Source organism: Pseudophryne corroboree, chromosome 6, assembly GCF_028390025.1.
Source record: "Pseudophryne corroboree isolate aPseCor3 chromosome 6, aPseCor3.hap2, whole genome shotgun sequence".
Lineage (NCBI taxonomy): Eukaryota > Metazoa > Chordata > Amphibia > Anura > Myobatrachidae > Pseudophryne > Pseudophryne corroboree.
This window is the reverse complement of record NC_086449.1, coordinates 444,952,748-444,970,047: the sequence shown is the minus strand read 5'-3', so window position 1 is coordinate 444,970,047 and position 17,300 is coordinate 444,952,748.

Sequence of the window (17,300 nt, the reverse complement as noted above, 5' to 3'; positions counted from 1 at the left end):
GCCCTGGAAATATAGGTTTCCAGGTCGGCTGGAGTCAGAAAATCTGACTCATTGTTTATTCTGTATGCACCCAACAAGCTGGGTGCTCCTGCTTCTAAGCAGACTATTGCTCGTTGATTTGTAGTACAATTCAGCTTGCACATTCTGTGGCAGGCCTGTCACAGCCAAAATCTGTAAAAGCCCATTCCACAAGGAAGGTGGGCTCATCTTGGGCGGCTGCCCGAGGGGTCTCGGCTTTACAACTTTGCCGAGCAGCTACTTGGTCAGGAGCAAATACGTTTGTAAAATTCTACAAATTTGATACCCTGGCTGAGGAGGACCTGGAGTTCTCTCATTTGGTGCTGCAGAGTCATCCGCACTCTCCCGCCCGTTTGGGAGCTTTGGTATAATCCCCATGGTCCTTACGGAGTCCCCAGCATCCACTTAGGACGTTAGAGAAAATAAGAATTTACTTAACGATAATTCTATTTCTCGTAGTCCGTAGTGGATGCTGGGCGCCCATCCCAAGTGCGGATTGTCTGCAATACTGGTACATAGTTATTGTTACCAAAAAAATCGGGTTATTATTGTTGTGAGCCATCTTTTCAGAGGCTCCTCTGTTATCATGCTGTTAACTGGGTTCAGATCACAGGTTGTACGGTATGATTGGTGTGGCTGGTATGAGTCTTACCCGGGATTCAAAATCCTTCCTTATTGTGTACGCTCGTCCGGGCACAGTATCCTAACTGAGGCTTGGAGGAGGGTCATAGGGGGAGGAGCCAGTGCACACCAGGTAGTCCTAAAGCTTTTACTTTTGTGCCCAGTCTCCTGCGGAGCCGCTATTCCCCATGGTCCTTACGGAGTCCCCAGCATCCACTACGGACTACGAGAAATAGAATTATCGGTAAGTAAATTCTTATTATTAAAAAAATAAAATGTGCATGTAAATTACTAATAGCATTAAAGATACATAGTCAATGTCGACACCATATTGCCGACATTCAGGATGTCTATATTCAACATGTTCAAAATGCTGATACCCTTCACATTGTCAGAATGTCGACACGTTATTAGGTTAATGCTTACTATCCCATTGTTGCCATTTTGCTATTGACATAATGAATAAACACAGATCGGTGATTTGCACCCTGTTTATATAAAAAGCTGCTCAGTTAATTCAAACATTTTATTTATATATATATATATATATATATATATATATATATATATATATATATACACACACACACACACACAGTGGGGCAAAAAAGTATTTGCACAGCCACCGATTGTGCAAGTTGACCCACTTAAAAAGATGAGAGGTTTGTAATTTCCATCATAGGTACACTTCAACTGTGAGAGACAGAATCTGAAAAAAATAAACAGGAAATCACATTGTATGATTTTTAAACAATTTACTTGTATATTCTTGTGGAAAATAAATATTTGGACACCTACCAAGCAGCAAGATTTCTGGCTCTCACAGACCTGTTACTTCTTCTTTAAGAAGCTCTTCTATCCTCCACTCGTTACCTGTATTAATGGCACCTGTTTAAACTGGTTATCTGTATAAAAGACACCTGTCCACATCCTCAAACAGTCAGACTGCTACCTCTCCACCATGGCCAAGACCAGAGAGCTTTCTAAGGACACCAGGGACAAAATTGTAGAGCTGCACAAGGCTGGGATGAGCTACTCGACAATAGGCAAGCAGCTTGGTGAGAAGAGATCAACTGTTGGTGTAATTATTAAAAAATGGAAGAAATACAAGATCACTGACAATCTTCCTCGACCTGGGGTTCCATGCAGGATCTCGCCTTGTGGGGTATCAATGGCCTTGATAACGGTAAGGAATCAGCCCAGAACTACACGGGGGGACCTGGTCAATGACCTCAAGAGAGCTGGGACCACAGTCACAAGGTTACCATTAGTAACACACTACGTCATCATGGATTGAAATCCTGCAGCGCCCGAAATGTCCCCCTGCTTAAGCCAGCACATGTCCAGGCCCGTCTAAAGTTTGCCAGTGACCATCTGGATGATCCAGAGGTGGATTGGGAGAATGTAATGTGGTCAGATGAGAGCAAAATCAAACTTTTTGGTATAAACTCCGCTCGCCGTGTTTGGAGGGAGGAGAATGATGATGGCATCCCAAGAACACCATACCCACTGTGAAGCATGGGGGTGGAAACATGCTTTGGGGCTGCTTTTCTGCAAAGGGGAAAGGACAAAATACCTGCTACAGTGTGTGCAAACCTGGTCAAGAATTACAGGAAACGTTTGACCTCTGTAATTGCCAACCGAGGTTATATTACAAAGTATTGAGTCAACCTTTTTGATTGTCCAAATATTTATTTTCCGCAAGAATATACAAATAAATTGTTTAAAAATCATATTATATGATTTCCTAGGGTTTTTTTTTTCAGATTCTGTCTCTCACAGTTGAAGTGTACCTATGATGGAAATTTACAGACCTCTCCCATCTTTTTAAGTGGGTCAACTTGCACAATCGGTGGCTGTCCAAATACTTTTTTGCCCCACTGTATATATGTATTATGTAGTAGCACTTGTGTGTAGTGTTGTGAGCATAGTAATAAATCCACAAAATGACAAGTATAATAACATAAAAAAATATACACATGAAAAATGCAGGCAGAAGGTTCAGTGTTTATAGTCTGTGGTGTAAGCTGACCTTTGATAAAGCTGCCAAACAGACAGTGAAACGCGTTAGATTGCCAGCCTATGACCAGGACGTCGCCAGGATAGTGATTGGGACCATCTGCAGTGGTCCATGGAATTGATTATCCATTGCTTTTTATAAACCTGGATATTTATGCTTGGGATGACCCACAGTGGTCTTTAGAGCTCTTACCCATTCAATATTCACCCATCCGGAGACCGACCCAGAATCCGTTTATGTGGACGTTTAATAAAAGGGGAGAACCACCATTTACATTTGCGTAGGACAGAATCATCTTCACCTCGCTAGGTGGAATACCCGGCTATCTTTCCACTTGGGACCTGGTAATTATAAACCGGTTATCCGTGCATGGCATTGCATGTTAAAGCATTGGAACATTCTTAATCATCACTTGGCCTTTATAGAGTCCATGGAAAATCACTTTGGTCATATTACTGGCATTGAGGCTTATTTTATTCATTTGATGTCCATTTGATTTTATGTGTATGTGTTTATGGTATTTAATATCATTTATTAAAATTTGCATATTTGTATGAATATTAGCACCTGGTAGCGCTGTTTTTATCCTTTTGTTTGCTTTGCCACATGTGGTGACTGACTATCACCCTAATCTAATAGCCGCTCAAGAAATCAGTCCTGTTAAAGCGCCCAGAAAGAATATACTAATTTATTAGTATATTTTTAAAAAACATTTTATATACAGAATTAGTATACAATAATCAGGTATGTTACCAATTTTCTGAGGGGCCCCACTCACCATTCAACCTTTTATCACCTTTAGCGCAGTGAGAGTGAGTCTGATTCCTGTCCTTTGCAAACATACTCCGCATGGTAAATGGGTGAAGTTGCCCTGTGATACCTTGGAGTGATCCTGTGGAAGAGTTCTCAACTCCAGTCCTCAAGTATCACCAACAGGTCATGTTTTGTGCAGGACTTTAACCATGCACAGGTGAGCTAATCTATTTTGCTTGGTCAGTAATTTTCAAAACTGCTTCCACAGACAGAAATCCTCAAAACATGAATTGTTGTGAAAACTTGAGGATTGCGGTTTAGAACCACTGATCTTGTGGATCCAAGCTGCATTGTATCCATTTCCTCCCACATTGTTGGAGAAGTTTTGTCATTCCTCTTAAGTAGGCAAACTGCTGTTTTGTGGGCTTCTACCAATGGAGATAGTGTTGTCTATATTATATAAAGATCATTGCATGCCCTGGCAGTCTCATCATTAAATTATACAGGGTCATGTCTTCTGAAGCTAAGCCAATGCTAAAATTCTAGCTCCCAGGGTTATGCTGAATCCATAACCACTGACAAACTCCTGGTCTTTCTCGTAACAAACGTAATTTTCTCTTACGTCCTAGAGGATGCTGGGGTCCAATATAGTACCATGGGGTATAGATGGGTCATTGGGAGCCACTGGCACTTTAAGAGTTTAATAGTGTGGGCTGGCTCCTCCCTCTATGCCCCTCCTACCAGATTCAGTTTAGAAAATGTGCCCGGAGGAGCCAGTCACAGATAGGAGAGCTCCTAGGAGTTCTTAGTTTTTTATTTCTAGAGTTTATTTTACAGGAAGGCTGCTGGCAGCAGTCTCCCTGCTTCGTGGGACTTAGTGGGTGAGTAGGAACCAACTTAATAAAGAGTTAATGGTTCTCTACTCTGCTGACAGCACACTGAGCTCCTGAGGGAAATGATTGCAAGCCCACGAGGCGACCGCCCACTCCCGCAGCACGGCCGCCACCCCCTACCAGAGCCAGAAGATAGAAGTGTGGTGAGTACAGCGCCGGCGTCCCGATTAGCGGGTAGCCGGCGGGTATGGCGGCACAAGGGTTGGAGCACAGCTCTGACAGGTTGCACTCCTGGAAGGCTCAGCAACATGCACATGTCGACGCTTTAGGGGCGTCCTGAGCCAGCATATTAACCCTACACTGGTCACATTAGTTAACGGGCTAATTCCATTGTTAACACACAAAAAACAGGCCAGTATAAAGAATCGGTGCGGGAAGCCGTGCGCCATTTCAGTGGGCGGGGCTTCCTCTCAGAGCGGTTCCAGCACTCACCGGTGCCATTTTCTCCCTGCAAATCAGGAGAAAATGGCGTAGGACGCTGACAGGGAGCGCTGCCCTCCATATAACTCCAGCAATAAAGGGTGTTATAGACAGGGGGCAGTGTGATAACAGTACTAGCTACCCTATTAAGGTTAGCTAGTTAGCGCCGGGCTTTTATCATAATAACAGCCTACAAGGGCGTGGTGTGGCTGGCTCCTTATACTCTGTGACTCTCTGAAGGAACTCTGGAGGAAACTGACATTTTCCTGTGTGTGTGATTAAGATGGTATATCTTCTCCTGAGGAGTCTATTTCATGTACTCAAGACTGTAATGTAATTTCTCAGCCTTCTGGGTCCGATCCCGCATGGGTGGATGCCTTTAAGGGGATGATATCTCAGATTTCAGCAAAGGTGTCATATACTGAGAAAGAGACGTAGTTTTTGAGAATATCTGTGGCGGATATGATGTATTCAAACCCCACTGCTACGTCTCTCAACCCTCCTGCATACCCGAAAAAAATGTACACTTGCCCAGATAATGCAAGCTGACACTGATACCAACTGATACAGGGGACGGTGAGGCGGAGATGCAGCCCTGACTAAGGGGGTGCAACTGATGATTGAGGCAATTAGTGATGTTTTAAATATCACTGAGAAAGTACCTGATCAGGACGAAGAGACTTATTTTACATTAAATAAATCCTCCGTTACCTTCCATGCTTCTAAGGAGTTAAACTCCTTATTTGTAAAAACCTGTGAAAACCCAGAGATAAAATTCCAAATCCCTAAAAGAATACTAATTTCTTTCCCTTTCCCTGAAGAGGATAGAAATAAGTGGGAATGTCCACCTATATATAAACCAACAGAGAGGCAAGCAGAGCTGCAATGTCAGAGGTAACAAGAATCCTCCTCTGTGCAGAAAGGCACGCAGTGGTGCTGTCGGCAATCTTCATTCCGGGAGTCTACAACTGGGAAGCAGACTTCCTCAGCAGACTGGGGCATCCACCAGGAGGTGTTAGCGGAGGTAACAAGCTGGTGGGGTGTACCTCAGATAGACATGATGGCCTCTTGCCTCAACAAGAAGCTTTGGAGGTACTGTTCCAGGTCAAGAGACCCACAAGCAGTGGTGGTGAATGCGCTGGTAACTCCGTGGGTGTTTCAGTCAGTGTATGTGTTCCCTCCACTTCCGCTCATCCTAAGGATTCTCAAGTTAATAAAAAGAACGGGTTCTGGCAATCCTCAGTGCTCCGGACTGGCCAAGGAGGGCTTGGTACGCGGATGTTCCGGATTTACTGCTGGAGGATCCGAGGCCTTTTCCTCTTCGCGAGGACCTTCTACAACAGGGGCCGTTCATCTATCAACACTTACCACAGCTACGTTTGACGGCATGGAAGTTGAGCACCAGATCTTGGCTCAGAAGGGCATTCTGTACAAAGTAATTCCTACTCTGATCCAAGCTAAGAAGGTAGTAATGTCTAAGCATTACCATCGGATTTGGAAAAAGTATGTGTCTTGGTGTGAATCCAAGAAGTTTCCTGCGGTGGAGTTTCAACTAGGGTGGTTTCTCCTTCTTCTGCAAGCAGATGTGGATGTGGGCCTACGTTTGGGCTCCATAAAAGTCCAGATTTCGGCCTTGTCCATTTTCTTCCAGAAACAATTGGCTATTCCCCCGGAGGTTCAGACATTCTTGAAAGGGGTTCTGCACATCCAACCACCCTTTGTGCCTCCTACGGCACCTTGGGATCTTAATGTGGTGTTGCAGTTCCTGCAATCGGATTGGTTTGAGCCTTTACAGGAGGTGGACGTAAAGTTTCTTACATGGAAGGGGTCACCCAGTTTGCCTTTGCATCTGCAAGACGTGTGTCAGAATTGGGGCATTGTCACACAAGAGCCCCTACTAGGTTTTCGATGATGATAGAGCTGAGCTCAGAACACGTCAGCAATTTCTTCCAAAGGTAGTGTCGGCTTTTCGTATCAACCAACCTATTGTGGTGCCAGTGGCTACTGACACCTCAGCTGCTTCAAAGTCCTTGGATGTTGTGAGGGCTTTGAAGATTTATGTGAAGAGGACAGCTCGTCACAGGAAATTGGATGCACTGTTTGTCCTTTATGATCCCAAAAAGATTGGGTGTCCTGCTTCTAAGCAGACAATTGCTCGCTGGATCAGGCTAACTATCCAGCATGCTTATTCCACGGCAGGATTGCCGGTTCCAAGATCTGTACAGGCCCACTCTACTCGGTCAGTGGGTTCTTCCTGGGCGGCTGCCCGGGGTGTTTCGGCTCTTCAACTTTGCAGAGCAGCTACTTGGTCAGGGTCGAACATGTTTGCTAAGTTCTACAAGTTCGATACTTTCACTTCTGAGGACCTAAAGTTTGGTTATTCAGTTCTGCAAGAGCCTCGGCATTCTCCCTCCCATACTGGGAGCTTTGGTACATCGCCATGGTACTAAAATGGACCCCAACATCCTCTAGGACGTAAGAGAAAACAGGATTTTAATACCTACCTGTAAATCCTTTTCTCCTAGTCCGTAGAGGATGCTGGGCGCCCGCCCAGTGCTTCTTTTTCCTGCATTGTTACTTGTTAAGTATTGGTTCAGCTGTTGCTGTTCTTTTTCATGCTGGTTAGCATGTGTTTGCTTCATGTTCATGCTTGTTGGCATGGTTTCTTTGGTTATGTGTGAGCTGGTGTGAATCTCACGACTATCTATTTCCTTCTCTCGAAGTATGTCCGGGCACAGTTTCTAGACTGAGTCTGGTAAGAGGGGCATAGAGGGAGGAGCCAGCCCACACTATTAAACTCTTAAAGTGCCAGTGGCTCCCAAAGGACCCATCTATACCCCATGGTACTAAAATGGACCCCAGCATCCTCTACGGACTAGGAGAAAAGGATTTATCGGTAGGTATTAAAATCCTGTTTTATATATATATATATATATATATATATATATATATATATATATAATATAGCAGTGTGGCACGGGTGTAGTATGGTTTGCCGGTGGTCGGGGTCCCGGCGACCAGCATACCGGTGCCGGAATCCCGACCGACGGCATACCGAAATCTGGGCAAGCGCAAATGAGCCCCTTGCAGCACGCGCGCCACGCTATCTATCCTCCCTCCAGGGGGGGCGTGGACCCCCAAGAGGGAGAAAAGATGTCGGTATGGTGGCGGTCGGAATTCCAGTGCCGGTATGGTGGTTGCCAGGAGCCCGGCCGCCGGCAACCTGAAGACCACCCTTGTGGCACTGCTGTAGTGAGTAAGGTCTGTGGAAGATGAAGACATAAAATATACACTAGTTGATGACGTGATTTATGTATTTGCATATAATACACATGTCAGATGATGGGGGTCACAAGACCATTTGAAGATCTTCCTTGGGTTAGGATTATAGGCAATTGTATAGGATGGGTAATACAAGTTTAAAAACCGTATTGCCCTGGTAATATTCTAGAATAGTGAGAATTGGATGGTGAGCTGTCAGATACTGCTTTTAGAATATTTCCAAGAGAAGTAAAAAAATAAATAAAAGCTATCAGTGTGTTGTGTGTGTGTGTTAGGGGATAGGGGGATATTTTTGTGCACAGATTACCTATAAAATCGTCCACGTAACATCGGGAGTAAGAAAAAAACTGATTGCCTCTGCTTTGCAATAATATAACTCTTAGAGCCACCACTGCTGGGACAGAGCTGCAGATCTTATCCAGTTTGATTGTGTGGTATGCATTTGTTGTTGTGCCATTTGCTTTAGAAGGTTCTGCAATTTCACAACTTGATGTCTAAATTGGGAACATCATGTGACTGACAAGCTAAATAAAATGGAACAGTGGCTCTGAAAAGGTTTTCTTTCTTTACAATTCCACAACCATTATAAAAGATGGAATCTGTCAGACAATTGGTAGGAAGTTACATCTCTTTTAGGGAATAAAGACCCGTCTGTCCGTCACAAACAGGTAGGTTTTAACTGTGAACTGAACTTTACAACTATTATGAAAAATGCCATTGTTTTAGTGTATTTTTCACTTTGGTGTCTGGATAAACAATCCAAGCTTAAAGGCTAACCATTATATTTTAAATCCTACACCTTTAGTTAACTTTTTTGTTTGGTAACTTTAAAATATAGGACATGACTATCACATCAGAGTATTGGTAATTACTGATTTGGATTATGTGACAGTTATAGTTCTTTGATTAAATTTTGAATTTAAGATTTCTGGAAACTCCTGGTAGTTATTTTATCTGATATTTCTTTGCCCCCTGTGTTACTAATTATTGCCCAATCATTGGGGTTCCCTCTAATCCGCAGAACTTGTTCTGACAAGGCACAAATTTAAATTTGCAGAGGAAACTGAGCAACTCTACTGCTTTGCTGGTCACCCTCAGGGCGTTCTGCACATGTGGGAGGCTGCTTGGCAGCTCTCATATGCAGTGTGAGACTCGAAGCCCAAGTTTATATTGTTAGTTTTGGAAAAAGTCCTTAACTTAAATAATGCATTTTTCATTTGCAGATCTCCTTGACCTACATCTTGAGATGGTGGAAACGAGAGGAACACAGACAATGGTATATGTACTGCAACTGTTCTATTGCTTAATTTGAGTAGTTTATGCACTTTTTGAGATGGCACTTTTGTTTCATTTTATTTTGTTGTATATTTTTTATTGTACTCCAATATCACAACACAGTGGTACTGTAAGTAGAGACAAAAGAGCAATAGCTTTGCAAATCAATTAAAATGCATATGCCAAGAAATTTATGTAGGAAAAATGGAGAATTCAGTGTCAATTGTAAATTCCTCTGTCAATACTATATACTGTATAATATACGTTTTAATATCTGAGTAACAGATATTAAGCAATAAAAAGGAACTGGTGTTGGGATAGTGGGGCGTTTCAAATGAGTTTGAGCAACAAATATTTGGTTGCTTTATCATGTGACTGAAGGGTTTAGCATAGCTATGTGACTTTGGCAATATACCAAGGACAATACATTTTTTATAGCATTGTTGTTTTAAGAGAATGAGGAGTCTAAAGGGGTATGTGATTTCCATAGAAAAGTATGCCCTAAACCCAGATGAGAGATGATTTTTACAGATTTAAGAAGCCCCACGCCAGTCATATCTATAGCATTTAGAAGGGTATTTAACAAGGACAGAGCAGTACTCCTATGGCTATCACCATCTCAGGATAGCAACAACAGATTCATGGGAGAGGAAAAAAAGGGATTTATTAATAAAATAAAGCATTTTTTATCTGCAAATTAGTATAAAGTAACCATGATTTATTCTCTTACAAGTTTATATGTATTGAATTTATGGTTGAAAATACTACTGAAAGCTGTGTGCAGAATGGACATGGACTTGGCTGATAGTATATGTCTTATTATAGATGTGTCCACATTCACACCAAGGGCTAACTGTAATAGCCTGCAAGCTGCCGTAGGTGCAGGACTTTGTGCGAGTCTCCCTGTATTTATTATATTATAGGACTTGCTGTTGCGCTGGATTGGGACACTTGGACTATCCCTGGTGACTTATTTACGAGGAGGAATACAGATGTAGCCACTTTAGAACAGCCATGGAAAGCCACTTGATCCGGACAACCGAGCCGCATAGAGAGACTTTACTGCACTGTCGACCCCTTGTGGGAGCACAAAAGAAGACAATGAAGCTGATAGCAGCTGCATGCGGTTATTCCCTTTCATGCATGTCATCTAGGAGGGAAGGACAGTGCCACAGGAGGCAGCTCTCGGTAAGCACACTGGAAGCAATAGTAACCCATCTGCTCTATTATAGCAGCAATATTGTTATAATGAGCGCTACATTTTTTTAAATTACTATACCCCCTAGGACTTTAGAAATATCCATTAAAGTTTCAGGTAGAAGGATTTTCTTCTGAGGATGCCATTTGAGATTTTCCATATGAGCTGGATACAGTATATTGACTATATAAATATTGTCAGGCGTGCACTTATTAGCTGGATGAACATTTTTATAATATAGCAATCAATTTCAAAATTGTTATATTAATAAATTGTGTATATATATTTTATTTTACTTTGCTGTATTCCAGCCATAATAGTGTTTTGATATTAGCACAGTTCTGTCAAATTATACATATTTTTAAAGCTGCAATCATTTGCAAGGCAATACCAACCTGGTATTGCCTTGTAAATGGTTGCCACAATTTTTTGGAAAGCCTACCTCCAATCACTGAGGAGGTTGATGATGAGGTGTTAATTACATTATAATCTTGTACAATTAATTTTATGAACTCGCTGCAAATGACATAACATGGAGGAAGTGCCTAGATGGCTAACGTGCCTACCTCTACTAACTTTGGCCTCACAAATGGACCAGATGCCTTCACAAACATTGTCAGGATTTGGGTAAAAATAATCCCACACCCAAGTGGTGCCTTTTTTGGTCTTATGCCCAGGCATTACAATGGCTTTCTTTTTTTATTACAGGCAAGAACTGCAGCCACTGATGGCTGACTTACACAAACATCGTCATCAACATCCTCAGTGTCAGATAGTAGTACCCATATGCCCCTCTCATCCTGTCCCACTTGCACACACAAATACTACATTTCTATTGAGCCCTCATCAGTGCCGTAACTAGACATTTTAGCGCTGTATGCAATAAACGGCATTGGCGCCCCCTCATTATATAAAATAGAGGTGTGGCTTCATATGGAAGGGGTGTGGTCACAAAATAATACCAATTCATATTATGGTGCACAGTAGCCTCCATTATTCAAATTACGCTGCACAGTAGCGCCACTACACCATGTAGAGCCCCTTTTACACATTATGGCAGACAGCGTCCCCTTTTTACACATTATGACAGGCAGAGTCCCCCTTTTACACATTAAAATAGGCATATGCGTTGTGTGCCACCTAGTTACAGCCCTGGATAAATAGACAGATAGATAGATAGATATAATAGATGATAGCTATTCACTGTCTCTCCACTGGCTCAGGAAGTCAGGCTCCGCTGCAGCTGTCCCTCTCCTTCCACATTGGCTGGCCACCGCCGCTGTGAATGCAGGGATGAGGGAAGCGTAGAGTTTTTCCACGAAAACACTGTAACATAGCATTTCGTATGCAGATACAGCCACATAATCACAGAGAATATAGGCATGCCACATATATTTTTAATCAGCAGAGTCTGTAGTGATGCAAACAAGGTATAATTTCAGCACAAAATGCCTCCACCCCTCCAAGATGCTAACTGAATTGCACAGGACCTGTCAGCTCACTCACACTGTGTGACGCATTGAGATAACATGTATGAGGGCACATCTGTAGACCAGTGTCTCCCAAACTTGGTACTTAAAGCACCCTAAAAGTCCAGGGTTTAAGGATATCCATATTTGTACACATATGGCCTAATCAAACTTACATGTATGGATAGCCTTAAATCCCGGACTGTTAGGGTGCCTTGAAGACAGAGTTTGGTAAATCCTAACATAGGCAATACTTTCCAAAACCTTGAGATGCGTTTCTCTTTAATCATACTTCAATAGATAATATACATCCTTTAGAGCAACTGTAGGAAAATGGTTCTTAAGATAGACTTTTGTGGACACTGCTTCACCCAAAACTGCTTCCATTGGACCACACATATCTGAGTGTACTATCTCAAGTGATTTTGTAGCTCTGCTTGTTGACTTGGGAAATAGCTGATGACTTTGGGCCTAATTCAGACCTGATCGCTCGCTAGGGTTTTTTTGCACTGCTGCAAGCAGATAGCCGTCGCCCATAGGGGAGTGTATTTTTGCTTTGCAAGTGTGCGATCGCATGTGCAGCCGAGTGGTACAAAAAAGTTTTGTGCAGTTCCTGAGTTGGCCAGGACTTACTCAGCCGCTGTGATCACTTCAGCCTGTCCGGGGCCGGAATTGAAGTCAGATACCCGCTCTGCAAACGCTTGGACATACTGTGGTATATAAACGGCGCTAGGTCAGAACTTGCTTGGACATGCCTGCGTTTTCCCAACCACTCCCAGAAAACGGTCAGTTGACACCCACAAATGCCTTCTTCCTGTCAATCTCCTTGCGATCAGCTGTGCGAATGGATTCTTTGTACAATCCATCGCACAGCAACGATCCGCTTTGTACCCATACAACGCGGCTGCACATTGCGGTGCATACACATGCGCAGTTCTGACCTGATCACAGCGCAGCAAAAAATCCTAGCGTGCGATCAAGTCTGAATGACCCCCTTTGTTTCCCTACAATACAACTCTCACATATGGGTTTCTCTGCTTTAGTCACCAAAATTCCTGTGACCATCCTGTTCTGTAACTTTTGAACACTGGGCCTAATTCTGAGTTGATCGCAGCATCAAATTTGTTAGCAGTTGGGCAAAACCATGGGGGTAATTCCAAGTTGATCGCAGCAGGATTTTCTTTAGCAATTGGGAAAAACCATGTGCACTGCAGGGGAGGCAGATATAACATGTGCAGAAAGATATATATAAATATATATATATATATAAATATATATACTCACACAATTATATAAAACTAATCAAAGCAATTAATTAGCCATAAGAATTATGACCATATAATAAATAATAATGTTCAAATGCACTGTAAAAAAAAACACACACTACAATAATAATAATAATAATAATAATAATAATATTTCAATAAAAATACAAATCTGGCTGGTCAGTTTCACATATGTGGGTGGCTATGTTATTAATAGCCCACACATTGTCACAATCACAATGGTATTAGTATCACAGCAATAAAATTCAATTAACTCTAGCTCCACATATAACAGGCTGCACTCTGTAGCTGTTATTTACATATCACAAACAGGTTTCTAGCAGCTTGGGTACTATACATCCACTCATGTGGGGAACATTTTCATATTTTCTTATCTCTTTTTAAGAGAAGAATTTAACTTTTCCCTCCAATCAAAGGGGTATATTCCAATCCTTTTTTGGATTAGTAGCACATACCGGCACAGGGATTGTGATCCCATTCAGAAACGTAACAACTGTAGCAGAAGTCTGAACCAGAGCATACAGCACAGGAACAATATATCGTAGAAGTTTTATAAGGGGATAAGAACATGAAATATATAGCACAGGAATCATGACACTAGTCTAGGGTCTAAATAACATTATCACTGGCAGAGTTGGAGTGTCTGGACCGACCTTATATAGCATACAAAGCCACTACTCCAGCAAGTAAACACACCTACATAGCAACTCAACTTAATTGAAAGCACGCTCTCGCATGCAAGGGCAGTGGCTCCGAGGGGGGATCGGGTACTGTTTACCTGGACCTGGCCAAGTCCCCCCCTTTCCCCGGTATAGACAGCCGGTAGAAAGAGGACACTGCTCCACCACCAGGCTGAAAAATGTTTGCTAAGACCTGGTACCACTAAGGATCACTACTATCATTCACCCAAAAATGGAAGAGGGGGGAGGTCACCATAGCATATACTTTATTATGGACGCCATGGTTCCATACTGTATATACCATACAGAAACTGACATTCTCACATTTGCAGGCAGCACACATTGGAGCTCAGAGTTATTGAGAGCACACACATGGCATGTCAGCAACTGACAACCAGGCAGAATCATAATCTCTCTGTGTAGGCACCACTTATCTATTTAATATTTTAAACCCATTTATTATTATCATTCAGATCATCACAAGCCAGTTAATTTTCTCTCATATCACCTGAGGCTGAATCATTATCCTGACATCACCCCAGAAATGGTACCTATCCCTCATATTCTGCGATTGTAAAGTGCAACGGTATATGCTGTTTATTTTATCACTTTCTAGAGATAATTTGTTCAATGAAGGATGCTAACCTGATCCATGGACATCAATTGTGTTTATTAATTTTTCATTCCTGCAAGTATAAATAGGAAAAGTATGGTTAACAAGATGCCGCCTTCTCGAGTATTGCACATCCCCTGAATACCATCTCAAACATGATGTACAGCATGGCTAAAATGGATACGTGGGTGCTGGGGAGTGGGAGTTATATATGTGAATCTGATGCCATAGAGATATTTCCCAGTCATTACTAGAATGGTTATAAAATGGTCTGAAATCTGACAATAATCAGCCACTTTCATTGGTGGGAGGAGTCATAGGTCATACCGACTGTCCTTGCATTCTGACTTGATGACAATTTTTTTTCAGCATTTGATTTTGGCCACAGAACCTGTGTACTTCACATGTGTCCCTTATTAAAGAGATGATCTGGCAACCCTGGTTACGACAACTGTTTGGAAATCTGACAAATCAAAAGGTGCACTGTTAACCCTACTGGCCCGGAAAACTTTTATAGTGGTTTGCAGTGATAGAAGATGTTTAAGTTACGCAATTAGTTGCAGTGCAGGAGCAGGTATCACTGTTGTCCTGGCCCCACCCCCAAACATGATGTCACTCAAGGGGGTTGCATCACCAGAAGAAAGTAGAGAGCTTACTGCGCGCTCAGAGCGGCTATACAGACTGCAGGTGCATACTCCTGTCTGCACTGCAGCAGTGCTAATAGCCACAGGAAGGGAATACATACAATTTCCCGGCAGGGTCAGGATGCCAGCTGTCAAGATCCAAACAGCAGCAGGACAAGCAGTATGAGTCCCCTTACGGTCTTTTTACCGCATTTACGGGGGTTTTACCACATTTTTCCCTTAGTACATCCGGCCTATAGAGTGTAGGCAAAGGGAGATTATAATTATGGGGCATACATTGTATGGTTATGTATGACAGGGTGAATCATTTACCAGTCTGACTCAACAAACTATTTTATATTCTAGTTATGCAAAGGACTCTCATTTTCTTGTCTGCAAGCACTCACAAATTCTGCAAGATAAAAAAACAACAACTTTTCATCCAATAGTTTTAATTCCATAGAGCAGAAAGCATATTGAGAGCATTCTCTTCTAATTCCCCCTTGGAGGAACCATCTGTTGTATAATCTTGTGCATTGGGTTATACTAATGAATGCTGCATAATAGTTGCCGTGGTTATAGAGTAACAATTGTTTTATATGTACAGCAATATATTTTCAGGTTATTGCAGCTCATAGCAAATGACATGCAATTTATATCAATTTACTAAATATGTTTAATAAGGGATCTACTTACTTGAAAATGATTAGGATTAATGGTCTGTAATTGACTTAATGCTATATATAACTATAATATTTAAGCTTTTATGACTTAGGGAAAGTATTTTGGTGTTTTTGGTGCAATGGCAGGTAATGAGCTTAACATTAATGATACATACCAATACAACCCTAATCATTTACAGAAGGGTACAAATATAAAGAGAATTTTGACTCTTCTACAGTATCCTTTGTGTCCCAGGTTTCTAAAGGTGCCCATACACTAGTGCGATTTTGCCCGATTTAATCCAATTCTGACGTTTCGGGGCGATAAATCGGATGAAAACTGGCAAATCGCATGTGTGTTAACTCTGATCCGATGCGCGGTCCCATGAGCACCGGATCGGAGCCCCTAGATCAGAAGTACTGCACTATGAATATCTCTAATCCCGCAGGCATGGCATGGATCGCATACGATACATTGTATGCAAAAGGACTGTATACGATGTTATTGCATTAGTAAGAATTTCAATACAGGTTGAGTATCTCATATCCGGATGCTCGGGACCAGGAGCATTCCACATATGGGATTTTTCTGGATAACAGAATACCTGCTATGTATTTACAATGATTGTCTGTGCAGCAGATGCATCCTAATTTAGATTTGTGCCTATCTGAGACTGTGGATAAGATAGAATGGGGGTGGGCAAGCATAAGGGTAGCACAGCAAGGATTTGTACACATAAGTGTGTAGCACTCTTCCCTGGAGATGAGACTCGGCCAATTCCCAGATACAGTTTTAGGGGTGGTATTCATGTGATCGGCGGTCAGCAAATAGACGGTCACATGACCTCCCCCAAAATCCCGCCCCATCACTATCCCGATGGTCGGCATGCCGACCAGCAGGGACTATTTCCACTCGTGGGTGTCCACAACACCCATAGAGTGGGAATAGAACCCAGTTGCCACTGACCCCGTAAGGGGCTTGCTGCACTCGCCTTTCCCGCCGGGATCCCGGAGACGCTATGCTGACCGGCGGTCAGGAGACCATCGATTAGCCATACCACACCCAATTCTTAGCAGTGTATTTTTCGTGGGTAACCCCACCACCTGATATTACTTCAATAATTAGTGTTGAAGTTATATTATGTCAAGTTGAGGCCATCTATTTAGATCTTTGGCCTGCTCCTTATCTGTTAATACTTGATCTGCTGTGTACTTTGTTTTGTCTTGTTATTGGATTACCTACACTCCTCGCCTGCTAATGTCTGCACTGTACTGTACCAATTGTTTTGTTATTGAATTACCATTTTTGCATGTTTCTTGTCTGCAAAATACCGGCTCTATTGTTAGACCATGTGCAATACTTTCAGAGAGAGGCGCTGCAAATCTTTTACTATGATTACTGTGGTTGCTCACCTACTGTTGCTATATTTGAGAGAGAGTTTATGCCATTAGAGTTTAACATCAGAAACAAAGTATAACGAGTTATC